Source organism: Castor canadensis, chromosome 3, assembly GCF_047511655.1.
Source record: "Castor canadensis chromosome 3, mCasCan1.hap1v2, whole genome shotgun sequence".
NCBI lineage: Eukaryota > Metazoa > Chordata > Mammalia > Rodentia > Castoridae > Castor > Castor canadensis.
Genome location: NC_133388.1, coordinates 43870157 through 43884183, shown reverse-complemented (window position 1 = coordinate 43884183; position 14027 = coordinate 43870157). Strand labels below are relative to the sequence as shown.

The window sequence follows — 14027 nt, the reverse complement described above, 5'->3', positions numbered from 1 at the left end:
AGCAGTACTCTTGAGAAATCATAGTGTGTTTTCTCTTGTAGTACTGTTATGGGCTGTGTTGTAAGCATACCTAAGATCCCATCTGGACTTATAACCCCTTCCTCTCAATACTTCAAAGGTTTTCTAACTGTGAATGGGTATATTCGGTGAGGACAAACTCCCTGTCTCATTAATACCCAATTAAAGGGTTTGTCCCTTAGCACGCAGTTGCACCATTTGCAAATGGGAGGAAAGATAATGAAGCAACTGTTTGGGCAAAACCTTTGTCTCATGCAAGGTTTCCCAGAAAGGTAATATGGGAGGGAAATACATTAGAAACGTTTCTGAATGGTGTGGAACTATTTGACTGATTTTGAAACTATTAAGAACTGCATAGTGCTTTGAAAATGCAAAGATTATAAACGCCACACTTCAAAATTACAGCTGTAAACGATTAGCTTTTAAAAAGTACTTGGATGCCAGGAAAGCCAAAGTGATTGTTGTGATGTTTGAGGTGCTGTTTCTTAAGTCATAATAATTGAAAACTTACGTGTTCACACAGATCATCAAGTTGGATGGGCTCTCATGGCTCAGTTGCAACTGAAGGAAACCCTTTTTATTTTCCTTTTTTCAAGTTGTATTGTATCCACTTCCCAATAATCTACTTTGTGGCAAAGATTCACATGTATATAGAGAGAGGTATAATGTCTTTAAGAATAAACTTTATGAGCCAAAAAAATCAAATTTATTTCTGGGGAGGGGGACATACTAGGGTTTGAACTCAGGGTTTTGAGTTTGCTAGGCAGGTGCTCTACCACTTGAGCAATGCCCTGGCCCTTGGAAATTACTTTTATTTTGACATCATCTAGGAAAATAACCATAGTTGCTAATGTCTACCCCACTTATTCTTGATTCTTGAATTAAATTACAGTTTGAAGAATACTTGGTTCTTAAATGGCTTTGAGAGAACTCTGTGGGTGCTTAAGTATTCACATTTTCATTTATTGCTTGAACAACTATGAAGTAATTTTTATTGCACATTTTTCTTAGTCCTTGTATTAAAGTAAGTGTCAAAGCCTAGATTTCAGGTTGTATAATCCTTTATGGTATTTTTAAATGTCTGAATTACTTGTTCTAATGTGCTATATGTTGCAGGTTTCAATTTTTTTGTTTAAAGAGAACTTAAGATAGGCTTCTTGGGGTTATAAGAAACAAAGGCACACTCCCATTATTTTAAATGCTGGAAGCTTATCGTAAGAATACAAAGACAAAGCAATGACCTCATCAAAGGCACAGCTTCTTGGAGAGTATGAAAAATAGCTCTTTGTCATGTCTTCATTGTGTCCTCACTGAGAGTTTATGTTCCTTGCCATGTGGTTGCAATTTGCATGTCCTCATTCATGTGCTCTCCAGCTACTCTCTGTCCCCTTTTCCCTCTGCTACTTCTGTTGTCCTCTACTGTCTCTGAAAGAGGGTCTTACTGATTCTATTAGCTATAATTCAAAATAGAGCCTCCTGATGGGGGCAGAGATTATTCACCTGGGACTCCCCAATGGTTGTTGCCCTTAACTAGGGCACAGATTCCTGATACGGTCAACTGTGCTGTGTACCACAGCAGAGGGCACAGCACATTATATAAAGGACCTACCTGGCAGCTTTTGTCAGAAGAGATTGTGAACGGGTCAGTTTGTTAGATACTCATGCATTGCTCAGTCTAATCATGAATTGGACTAAATGATACTGATACTCTACATTGTTGTTAATATTGCAACTTCAGAATATAACCAAGTAGTAATAAAAATGTTCACTTGACACAGCAGCATTGCACGTGGTAAAGAACCTGAGCTCTGGGACCAGACTGCCTGGGATTATAATGTGCACCTGTGACTTAAAATCTGTCTGGAATAGGGGTGCTGTGAAGGTGTGTTCTGAGGAAGCCAGAGCCAGGGGCTGACATGGCCAGCTACACGGAGCCACTGTGCCAACAAACACAAATAAGTCCAAGAGATCCAGTCTCACATGGGACACCTGGAGATGGACGAAGCAGTCTGCGCCCTCAGTAGAAAACGATATTCAGCAAACCAGATATCCAGCTGTCTGGAATATCTGGAGATTGTTTACCAATTGATGTCCAACACCTGCAGACTGCTCTCAGAAACTCCGAGCACCAGCGCTATGCCAGCGAGCAGCTGGAGGAGCTTCTGTCTCACACTTTCACCACTAAGGACTCTGATGCCAACCCCCAAACACATGGATGAATCATTGCAGTTTAACTCCTCCCTCCAGAACATTCACCATGGCATGGATGACCTCATCAGAAGAAGGCACAGTATTCTAGAGGGATGGAGGGCCCCGAGACTGACCTTAAAAGAGACTTAGAAAAAGATCCTTGACCTTTTCAATGTGCTGGGCCTTTCTAACATAGTGATGTGGGTGACTGAGAAGTGGGCCTTCCAGGACACATGCTTCATGACGGGTGGGCTGCTTGCTCACCTGTGTGGTCATGTTCCTCATGGCTGATGGGAACCAGCCATGCCGAGCACCGGACAGCATTTGCACTGTATGAATGTGTGCATAAGGAAAAGGAGGGCCAGCATATGCCTGCCTTAACTGTGAACACCACTTGGGAATAATTGTGACCCAGTTTCAAACCTCTGTTTGCTGTAGCATCTTGGAGGGGACGCTAGGGCTATCAAGATCCATGATGCTCAGGAAATGAAAGAAGCCCCTGTTCTTTTCGCTGTCACTTACTGGGGGAGGGAAGGGATGGCTTTGTCCACACAGCTGGTGCACATCCTGGAAGACTTCCACAGTGAGCCTTGCATGCAGGACTGTCCACACTTTGTCATCACCCAGTCCTTGTGGCTTCTAATGGGTAAGGCTGGAGCATAAGCAGAAAGAACAGGAAAGGCCTTCTTGCCCTGTACTCTGGAGTAGATCTGTTCACATGCTCCTGCTCCTTGCCACCCCGCTTCCCAAGAAAAAATGACACATAGATGACTAACTGCTAACACTCACCATCCTTGTCTGGAAGCAGCTACCTATGGGAACTGTTACTGATTACACAAGCTTTTCTCCACGGTGTGGTTGCTGGGTGTTTGCTCTTCCTAAGGCAAGGCCAGTGTTGTTCCCTGGGAGTATTCAGTCTGGAGACTAAACAGTTATTTCCAGTCATTCTGAAACTGCTGCTTGGCACCTCTGCCCTGGCTAGCAAAGGCTAGAGATTGTCAGTTACAGTCTCATCTCTAGTTCTAGAATATCAGCACTTTCCAGCCAAGCCCCCATTCAGTCCAGCCAGGGAAGGCCAGCGGTATCCCTTGGGTGGATGTCCTTGTAAGTCCATTTTGACAGGCCAGGACATTTTTCCGTCTCTGCTCAGCCTGGATTAAGGTTATACAATGTGTTGGAATACTGTGGAATTTATTAGAAAGCCAGTCTGCCTTGATGTCCATCTGATGTGATTGAATGCTGAAAATACCAGCAAGACCTGTGTAGCTGGTTTGTTCATCTATCACAGGCCCTGCCTGCCCTACCAACCCTGAGGTTATTAGGCTCACGGCAGGAAAAACAGCACTCAGTTCCCCAGAAGACTTGGCAATCTGGTCAATATTAACTCCATCTTCTTAAAACATTTTATTAGCAGTCATACAGGGGCTTTCATTGTGGCATTTCCACATATGCTTACAATGTATCTTGGTTAGGTTCATCCCTACCATCATTCTCCTTCATCCTCCTCCTCCCTACTTAAAATGATTTTGAAGGTTTCAATGTTCTATCTTCATACAAGTATGTAAAGTACGTTGACCATATTCATCCTCTTCACTCTCTCATTCACTCCCCCTCCGACTAGGACTCTCCCCCTAACAAGACCTGTTATACAAAGTGCGTGTTCTTTGTTCAAAGGGTTTTTGCCATCATATTTCATCTGTGAATATATTATACTTTAATCAATCTAACTCCCTGTATTATTCTTCCTTACCCTTTCCCTCCACTCCCTATTATTCAACTTTCTGTGCATTTCTTTGTGCCTTCCTCCTATACAAATGTGATATATTTCAATATTGTTCACTCTATCACTCTCTTTTTCTCCTTCCTCCCTCTAGTCTCAAACAGTTCCACTATTGGAAACATTATATGTATATATAAAATATGTATATGTATAATCATGCTTGTATTTGTGTATACATTTATTTTTTGGATCTGTCGTCCACATATAAATGTGACTTTTGTCTCTCTGAACCTGGCTTACTTTACTTAACATGATGATCTCCAGTTCCATCTGTACATGTGTATATATTCCATTCATCAGTTGTAGGACATCTGAACTGTTTCCATAGCCTTTAACCTCACCTTTGAGTCTTATCTCACGTATTTCCTGTCTTTGTCCCTTGTTGTTTGAACTATCTTCTGTCTTCTTTTCTCTCTATGTGTTCCATTTCACTTCCCTTACTCACCTGTTGTAGCAACAGTGGTCTCTTCTGGCACATCTGTGGCAGAATTTACCCCTTGGTGAATTTTCTTAACTGTCACAGATTTTTAACATGAGTTTCCTGGGTTCTAATTTCATACTTCTGTGCACCACTCCTTCCCCTCTGGGCCAAACAGGGGCCCTAGGTGTCTAGGATGGAGGAATGTATGATGCCGGCTAAGGATTGACAGCCCTATAGAGTGAAACTGTGGCCCCAGGCAGAGGTTTTGCAGCGTCTTTAGATCTAGATATGACTTTGGGGAGGCACTCTGAAATTTTTATCATACCCAGTATGCAGCTCTTGGTGAGCCATAAAATGGAGTTTTAGACTCCACAGACCTGGTCATCCTGTCCCTGGGCACGTGATGATCCTGCTAGACAGCACACTTTGTGGAGAAAGGTGTGCAAGTCTGAGCTGAGCCATTTGGACTTGAATTCTAGGAGGCAGAACCCTACACTTCTCCCAGCCCTCCATTGTCTATCAGGAGGTCCTTTCCTAGCATATACCAGAGTTTCTTCCCTTGACTTTATAGTGAGCCTTGGCTGATGAACCTTTGTGCGGCAACTTCAAAGCCAGGTTTCCCTACTTTGGAATAAAACGTGCCCAGCTAGGGTGTGGGTACCATCTGGGGCTAGGAAGCAGCAGCCAGTGGATCTGGAGACCCAGGGGCACTGAGCCAGTTGTTGCCACATGTCTTCTCCTACATTTGTGTGCACTACCGTGTAAGAACATCTTGGTCTGGTAGGGTGCAACTGTCTCCATAGCCCAGTGTTGTAGGGAAGGGTCCAGGTCAGGGAAGGAATGCCATCTAGTGGAGCTTGAATGAGTTCTTAGTCAAAATGGGTGGAAACTCCCAGCAGGCAGCCTGTACCACCTGGTGCAGGAGTTTGGTTTCCTGATACAGTTTGAAACAGATGGGTTGCCAGGAGGAATTTGGACTATCTTTATGAAATGGACATGTACTCTAGGTGTGACTACTTTAATAAAAGCCAAACTCAAAGACCAATAGGAAAGTCTTGATTTTATAGGTTTCACTGTTGGTTTCTTTCCTAAAGCTGCTTGCCCTATTGACTTTAAATAGGTTTGATTTACAAATTTGGGTTTATACTCATTGGTCTCAAAATGTATCAGCCAAATAAAGTTGAGATTTATTTACTTAGAAAAAAATTCTATCTGGAATAAGTTAGTGGTAAATGAAATGCATATCCTTAATTCTGTACAATTTCACCCATTTTAATTCTTGCTTTAAACAAAGAAAACAAGAATAGTCTTACAGTTACCCACATATATACCTTATCCTCTGCTCTATTCCTTTGTGTAGATCTTTGCTTTCATCTGGAATCATTTTCTTTCCCTCTGAAGAGCTCCTTTAATATTAATTTCTTGAAGCTCAGTTCTGTTGGAGACCAATTCTATCAAGTTTTGTTTGTCTGAAAAATGTATTTATTTCACCTTCATTTTGAATGATGTTTTTGCTGGATTTAGAATTCTAGCTAGAAAGCTTTTTTTCTTTCAACACTTTAAAGATTGTTCCATTGTCTTCAGTGTCATCGTTCCTGTGGAGAAGTTGATTTTCATTCTTAAGACAATGGAGGGCTGCATTCTCTTTTTATTTTAATTTTTTTTGCTGCTGGGGATTGAACCCAGGGGCCTGTGGTGCTAACCATGTTCTCTATCATGAGCTACGCCCTCAGCCCCTCTTTGGCTGCTTTTAATTTTTCTTTAGTTTTGTTTTTCAGCAGTTTGATAGAATGTTCTTAGTGTGCTTTATTTTTCTAGCATATCATATGTGTTTTTCTGGGCTTGTCTCACTGGCTTCTCTTTCCAAGATGTCAGTTATATGTCTGTTCGCTGCTTAGTACAGCCCAACAGATGGTTGAGCCATATTTCCCCAATAATCTTCTGGTCTCCAGATTGGATTATCTTCAAGGTCACCATCCTTTCTTGCATTCAAGCTGCTGTTAAATCATATCCAAGAACTTTTAAACTTTAGACGTATAATTTTTTAGTTCTAAGATTTCTCCTTGGTTCTTTTTCATGTTTTTCATATCTTCACTAAAAGTCCCCATTTCTTTACCTTCTAATCATTTTTCTATATATTCCCTAGATTTATATTATAGGTCATATTGTATAGACACTATAGGCTTTGTTGTTGTTGTTGGCAGTACTGGAGTTTGAACCCAGTGTCTTGTGCTTCTTAAAAAATTTGATTAGCATATAATAGTTACATAGAGGAATACATTGTGATACTTACATATGTACTTACAATACATCTTAGATTTACCTCCTCCACCGTTCTCCCTCTCCCCTCTTTCACCCTTCTTAGAACAATTTCAACAGGTTTCATTCTTCTATTTTCATATATGAATGTAAACTACATCTACCATATCTACCCTCATTCACCCTTTATGTTCATTTCCCTCCCACTGGTACTCACCCCTAAAAAGACCTATTTACCCTCCTGCCCTTCATTTTTTTCTCTTTTTTTTGTGTGTGGTACTGGGACTCGAACTCAGAGCCTTCACCTTGAGCCACTCCACCACCCTTTTTTGTGAAGTGTTTTTTCGAGATAGGGTCTCTTGAACAATTTGCCCAGGCTGGCTTTGAACCATGATCCTCCTGATCTCTGCCTCCTGAGTAACTAGGGTTACAGGTGTAAGCTACTAGTGCCTGGCTGTCCTTCATTTTTTTTAAGTATATATTGATGGTCCAGGGGGATTTCATCTTGGCACTTCAGGCCTGTATATATTGTGCTTTAGCCAAATTAACACCCTGTTACTTACTCTTTCTTTATCACCATGATCCCCTAATATTCAACAGCTTAGAGTACATTATATTATATTCATATATAAATGGGTTGTTTCAATATTTTTTTATTCTCTAACATTTTCTTTCTGCTTTCCACATCCCTTAGACCGACTCATTAATATAATTTTGTTCTCTCTCTTACTATGTACATATGTATCTATATATACATTTAGCTAATAGGTCTAGCTTCCACTATGATGGAAAAATTTGACCTTTGACCTTTTGATCCTGGCTTACTTCACTTACATTATATTTTCCAGTTCCATCCATTTTCCTGAAAACAACATAATTTCATTCTTCTTTAAGGCCAAATAAAACTCCATTGTGTATAGATACCACATTTTCTTAATCTGTTCCTCAGTTCTGGGACATCCTGGCTGTTTCCAAAGCTTCACTATTATAAATAGTGCTGCAATAAACATGGGTGCAATAAACATGGCTCTATCATATCCTGGAGCACATTCCTTCAAATATATGGCCAGGAGTCATGTCACTGCACTGTATGGTAATTCTATTTCTAGATTTTTTTTTTTTTCTTTTTTGGTGATATTGGGGTTTGAACTCAGGGCCTCACACTTGCTAGGCAGGCACTCTACCACTTGAGCCACTCCACCAGCCCTATTTTGTGTTGGTTATTTTTGAGATGAGATAGGGTTTGTGAACTATTTGCTCAGGCTGGCTTTGAACTGCAGTCTTCCTGATCTGTGCCTCCTGAGTAGCTAGAATTACAGGTGTGAGCCACTGTGCCTGGCTCTGTTTTTAGTTTTTTGAGGGACCTCCATATCACATTTCATAGAGGCAGCACTAATTTACATTCCCACCAACAGTGTCTAAGAGTTCCTTTTTTCCCACATCCTCGCCAGCATTGTTGTTGTTTGTGTTATTAATGTTAGCCATTTTGACCGGGGTAAGGTAGAATCCCAGAGCCTTGTGCTTGCTAGGTAGGCATTCTAACACTTGAGCCACATCTCCAGCCCAGACCTATAGATTTATACTATCATATAGATACTAAAGATTTTGTTCATCATCTTTTTGTCACCATAGCAAATACCTGAGTTAATAAATTTAGAAAGAGAAAACATTTATTTCAGCTGTTTTAGGGGTTTCAATCCATGTCCCTGTCACTTTGGGTCTATAGTGACACATCATTCTGGGAGTGTATGACAGAGCAAAATCTCATGGCTAGGAAGCCAAGAGGAGGAAGAGATTTTTTTGGCATAATCTCAATGACCTTAAGACTTCCCACTAGTCCCTATTTCTTGTTCTACAACCTCCCAGTAGTGCCATCCTGGCATAGAGCCTTTGGGGCACATAAACTATAGCAGTTCCAGACTATAGTGTAACTATTTATACTACAGATTTAACATATTTATCTAGCTATCTTGAAGTCTTTGATAATTCTAACACTGGAGATCTCAGGATGACCCCATTATGACCCCATCAGTATGGTCCTGTTTCTATTGAGTTATTTATTTTTCTGTTGACTATGGATTTTGTTTTCTTGTTTTTTATCTGGTAACTTTTTGTTGTGTGATAACACATTAGAGTCTCTGGGCTCTATTACTCCACTCTGAAGAGTGTTGAGTTTTGTTCTAGGAGACACTTAAATTATTGACAGAGCATCTTGTGCTTGTAGAGACAGACACTAGGCTTTGTTAGGGTGGATCTTTTTGGTGTTGTCTTTATGTTCAGACAAATCCCTTAGTTCTGATAAGTGCTTCTTATTTCTAAAGTGTGGCACTTTTGAAGTTTAATGGAATAAGGGAAGCATTTGTCATACCACTCAATCCTTACAGGACTCTAACTCTGAACTCTTTTTTTCTTTTTCTTTTTTGGCAGTACTGGAGTTTGAACTTAGGGCTTCACATTTACTAAGCAGGTAGGTGCTCTACCACCTGAGCCACTCCTCCAACCCAGGACTTGAACTCCGAACTCAGGAGCCCTCTATGTGAGCAGCTGCTGAAATACCTGCATAGTATTTTCAGAGCTCCAGCTGTTGGTTGGCTCCAGAATCACTGGATTGTGTTTAAAGATCTGAAGAAACTTTATACTGAGCTTTGGATTTTCCTGCTATATAAATTGCTCCTCTCAAGGATTTCCCATATCACTTCTTAACCATTCTCACAGCCCAAACTTGATTTTCTGAGAGCTCAGGTAAGTGAGACCATGATGTTCTGCCTGAGTGCTACATGCCCTGCTCCCTAGCCAGGGGAACACACTTGGGAAAAGTGGTATAACATGGGTTTCCTTCTTGGGGTTGAATCCCCCTCTGTTCCTGTCACAGAAAGGAATGTGTGATGGCCTCTTAATTACCCAGAAGTGACATAACCATCGATTTGTGCCCTGTGTGTCTCCTAGGTTATCAGGATTCCACATAGCATCTTTGGGAGTATTTTTTTTTTTATTTCTTAGGTAGCTTATTCCTTCTTAAATGTATCAAAACTCATCCTGAACAATGAGCTCTCAGTTGAAAAAGAGGATTTATTTTTTGCACTGGTCCGTAAGTCAGGAATGCAGTATATTAACTCATGTAGGTCTCACAAATGCTGTTTGATCATAATTTAATGTCATATTAACCTAATGGCTTGAAAGAAGTTGGTGCACTTCTGAAAAGGTATTAAAAAAAATCTCTGAATTTTCAAGGAGGCTAATTTTCCCCAAGTGCTAAACACCACAGAATCAAATTGCATCATTAATTTGCTTTTGATTACAAGCAACAAAGCCTGATCATTAGGCTAATTACAGATTATTCCATTAGGACAATATTTGTGTATGCACCAGTCTAATATTCTTTCAAGTACTTTAATGAGAGGTTTGAAAAGTCTTATTTTATTTAAAATAAATAAAAAAGAAAACCTTCATATAATTGCACTTTCTACAAAATGGTTTATTATTTTATTCTATTTTTTAAAATTTTTTATTAAGATGCATTCATTGTACAGGGAGTATTCATTGTGATAATTCCAAATACAGGATGGTTTTAAACACCTTATCACTCTAGTACCTAATTAAGTGTGCCATGTTAATTTCACTTGACTACTTGAGAGAAGGGACTGCCCATAGTATTTGTTGAAACTGAAATACTTACAGTACATAAGATTTTAAATTAGGCCAGTGTACTAGATCATGCCTGTCACCCTAGCTACTTGGGAAGTGGAGATCAGGAGGATTTTGGTTCAAGGCCAGTCCATCCAGGCAAAAAAATTAGTGAGACTGCATCTCAACATAAAAGTTGGGTGGGTGGTATATATCTGTCATTCTAGCTATGAGGGAGGTATAAATTGTAGGATCATGGTCTAGGGGCAAAAAACAAGAGACCCAACCTGAAAAATAATTAAAGTAGGAAGTTCTGGGAGCTTGGTACCTGCCTATCAAGTGTGAGGCCCTGAGTTCAAACTTCAGTACTTCCAAAAAATTAAAGATTTATATGGAATGAGTTTTGTTGAAGTTTCACAAATTGTAAATGCTTTTGCCTTCAGCAAATGTTTCAAATAGTTGATTCATCTCTTAATTTCTTGTGGCTTAATTGGCATATTGCCTCTCTTGCTAACTGTACACACCATTTACTAGACATGGTTAACTGAAGGTCTTCTGTCTGTAAACTTGAACTAGTTGCCCATCACCAGAAACTTTCTGTGTTGCATTTTAAAACTAAACTATCTGTCTTTCATTTAGAGACTATGTCTAGAAAATCATACCGTTTGCAATTAAATATGAGCAAATCAATCAAAAGATACAATTTGTCTTCTTTCATCACCACAGACACAAAACAAAACATTGTGAACAAAATTATACACACATATATATGTCACTCTATATTCAAATCACTCTATTACCCTTTGTTGTGGAAAATCTCTTATATTTACAAGTATAATTCACTTGTAAAACTACACTTCATAGAATTAGAGTTAAATTTCTCTGTGATGTTTCTGGGCCTCCATAACTGGAGTTAATGGCTTCTGAGAAGAAAATGAAAGATGTAGAATGACTCCTCAGGCTTGTAAAGTCAGAATCTCTTTGTTCTTTGGTGGATTTATATATTTTTCTCTGATATCAACTTTTAATAAAATGAGCAGGGTATCCCTAGCAATTTTTACAGTCTGGGTGACTCCAGGAAATAAAGTAAGGCAGGTGTGGGGTTCAGGGTTCAGGGTTGTGCCAAGATGGAAGAGCTAAGTCTAGGCCAGGTCATGGCTCCATCCCAAGTTGGTTTTTGAATTTTTTTGATGGTACACTAGGCAGGTGCTCTACCACTTGAGCCACCTCACTAGCACCCCTGAGGTTTTAATTTCCCCTTTTTATTTCTTTTTCATTTCTGAAAGTTTTGTGTCTGCCAAGATATGTTTTGGTAGTCTCTTCTTTTTGGTCAGTTTTTCTATTTCATTAAATGTTTCTAGAATAATTATTTTATAATCTGTATCTGATCATGTCAATATTTGAAATTCGACATCAGTCTCTATTTGTTGTTTTTAACCCTCACTTCTGGTGGTTTTTATCTTTGTTATAGTTGGTGGGGTATTTTTGCTTTTTGATTTTTTGAGACTGGGTCTCCCTGTGTAGCCCAGATTGGCTTCACACTTGAAATCTTCCTGCCTCAGCCTCCTGAGTGCTTGTATTTGGTGATTTTTATTGGGAACTCAAATTTTCTTGAACCGAATCTGTGAGCCTAATTTGGGATGCTTTCCTTTAGAGAGTTTATGTTTGCTTTTGCTGTGAGCCAGGAATACTCTTCTTTTGGCACTTCTAAAGTCCCTGGAGTCAAAAAACTCTACTCAGAAGCTTCTAGACATCATCAATAGCTATAGCAAGGTAGCAGGATATAAAATCAACATAGAAAAATCATTAGCATTTCTATACACTAACAATGAGCAAACGGAAAAAGAATGTATGAAAACAATTCCATTTACAATAGCCTCAAAAAAAATCAAATACCTAGGTGTAAACCTAACAAAAGATGTGAAAGACCTCTACAAGGAAAACTATACACTTCTGAAGAAAGAGATTGAGGAAGACTATAGAAAGTGGAGAGATCTCCCATGCTCATGGATTGGTAGAATCAACATAGTAAAAATGTCTATACTCCCAAAAGTAACCTACATGTTTAATGCAATTCCCATCAAAATTCCAATGACATTCATCAAAGAGATTGAAAAATCTACTGTTAAATTTATATGGAAACACAAGAGGCCACAAATAGCCAAGGCAATACTCAGTCAAAAGAACAATGCAGGAGGTATCACAATACCTGACTTCAAACTATATTACAAAGCAATAATAATAAAAACAGCATGGTACTGGCACAAAAACAGACATGAAGACCAGTGGAACAGAATAGAGGATCCAGATATGAAGCCACACAACTATAAGCAACTTATCTTTGACAAAGGAGCTAAAAATATACGATGGAGAAATAGCAGCCTCTTCAACAAAAACTGCTGGGAAAACTGGTTAGCAGTCTGCAAAAAACTGAAACTAGATCCATGTATATCACCCTATACCAAGATTAACTCAAAATGGATCAAGGATCTTAATATCAGACCCCAAACTCTTAAGTTGATACAAGAAAGAGTAGGAACTACTCTGGAGTTAGTAGGTATAGGTAAGAACTTTCTCAATGAAACCCCAGCAGCACAGCAACTAAGAGATAGCATAGATAAATGGGACCTCATAAAACTAAAAAGCTTCTGTTCATCAAAAGAAATGGTCTCTAAACTGAAGAGAACACCCACAGAGTGGGAGAAAATATTTGCCAACTATACATCAGACAAAGGACTGATAACCAGAATATACAGGGAACTTAAAAAACTAAATTCTCCCAAAACTAATGAACCAATAAAGAAATGGGCATGTGAACTAAACAGAACTTTCTCAAAAGAAGAAATTCAAATGGCCAGAAAACACATGAAAAAATGCTCACCATCTCTAGCAATAAAGGAAATGCAAATTAAAACCACACTAAGATTCCACCTCACCCCTGTTAGAATAGCCATCATCAGCAACACCACCAACAACAGGTGTTGGCGAGGATGCGGGGAAAAAGGAACCCTCTTACACTGTTGGTGGGAATGTAGACTAGTACAACCACTCTGGAAAAAAATTTGGAGGCTACTTAAAAAGCTGGACATCGATCTACCATTTGATCCAGCAATACCACTCTTGGGGATATACCCAAAAGACTGTTACTCCAGAGGCACCTGCACATCCATGTTTATTGCGGCACTATTCACAATAGCCAAGTTATGGAAACAGCCAAGATGCCCCAGCACTGACGAATGGATTAAGAAAATGTGGTATCTATACACAATGGAATTTTATGCAGCCATGAAGAAGAATGAAATGTTATCATTCGCTGGTAAATGGATGGAATTGGAGAACATCATTCTGAGTGAGGTTAGCCTGGCTCAAAAGACCAAAAATCGTATGTTCTCCCTCATATGTGGACATTAGATCAAGGGCAAACACAACAGGGGATTGGACTATGAGCACATGATAAAAGCGAGAGCACACAAGGGAGGGGTGAGGATAGGTAAAACACCTAAAAAATTAGCTAGCATTTGTTGCCCTTAATGCAGAGAAACTAAAGCAGATACCTTAAAGCAACTGAGGCCAATAGGAAAAGGGGACCAGGAACTAGAGAAAAGGTTAGATTAAAAAGAATTAACCTAGAAGGTAACACCCACGCACAGGAAATCAATGTGAGTCAATGCCCTGTATAGCTATCCTTATCTCAACCAGCAAAACCCCTTGTTCCTTCCTATTATTGCTTATACT

At 39.5% G+C, this 14027-nt stretch overlaps 2 pseudogenes; one reads left to right on the top strand and one right to left on the bottom strand.

Annotated features, from left to right (window-relative positions):
• Nucleotides 1–1889: 1889 nt before the first annotated feature.
• On the top strand, nucleotides 1890–3618 carry LOC141421561 (Golgi SNAP receptor complex member 2 pseudogene; annotated as a pseudogene).
• Nucleotides 3619–9672: 6054 nt separating this feature from the next.
• On the bottom strand, nucleotides 9673–9772 carry LOC141421809 (small nucleolar RNA SNORA40; annotated as a pseudogene).
• Nucleotides 9773–14027: the final 4255 nt, after the last annotated feature.